The 630-nt window shown below is 49.4% G+C and overlaps 1 non-coding gene across 1 annotated transcript; it reads left to right on the forward strand.

Annotated features, from left to right (window-relative positions):
* Positions 1 to 467: 467 nt before the first annotated feature.
* On the forward strand, positions 468 to 630 carry LOC115539103 (U1 spliceosomal RNA). Its single transcript, XR_003975680.1, has one exon. It is a non-coding gene; the product is annotated as a U1 spliceosomal RNA (small nuclear RNA).

The following is a 630-nucleotide window of genomic DNA, read 5'->3' on the forward strand; positions in this document are numbered from 1 at the left end:
CACGAAGGGGTCGCGCGCGGGGCGCGGGAGTGCAGTACGACCGTTGATTGACGTACATACTGTCCAATGCAACGAGGTGGCAATCCAAATGATTGGCTGGAGTTTTTCGAGCCCTGCCCGTTCCACAGATGATTGACTTGTTTAATTTTCATGTCAGTACTTCTAACTCAGTGGCTGTAAGCGGGTTATGATAAGGATTTCAAGTAATTTTGCAAAAATGGCCAAAAAAGCGAATTCCGTACCCAACCTTTAAGAAAGAAAAAGGATTCTTTCTGTGGCGTGTCGATAACTCGATCTCCAGGTTTCCTTTCGTTATGCTTCCATCTCGCTGATTTCAGATTCGCCTGTCATCGTGTGACCGGTGGTCTACAGTGTTTATTAAAGTCTAGACATCTCCGAATGCTTTGCAACCGTTCTCCACGGGAACACGCGTGGGCATCGTTCAGCCCACCTGAACGGTTCAACTCATACTTACCTGGCAAGGGAGATACCATGATCAAGAAGGTGGTTCACCCATAGCGGGCTCAGCCATTGCACTGAGGCTGTTGCTGACCCGTGCGAATTCCCCAAATGTGGGAATCTCGATGCATAATTTCTGGTAGTGGGGGACTGCGTTCGCGCTCCTCCCCT

This window comes from Gadus morhua, unplaced genomic scaffold (assembly GCF_902167405.1).
Source record: "Gadus morhua unplaced genomic scaffold, gadMor3.0, whole genome shotgun sequence".
In the NCBI taxonomy this organism is placed as follows: Eukaryota; Metazoa; Chordata; class Actinopteri; order Gadiformes; family Gadidae; genus Gadus; species Gadus morhua.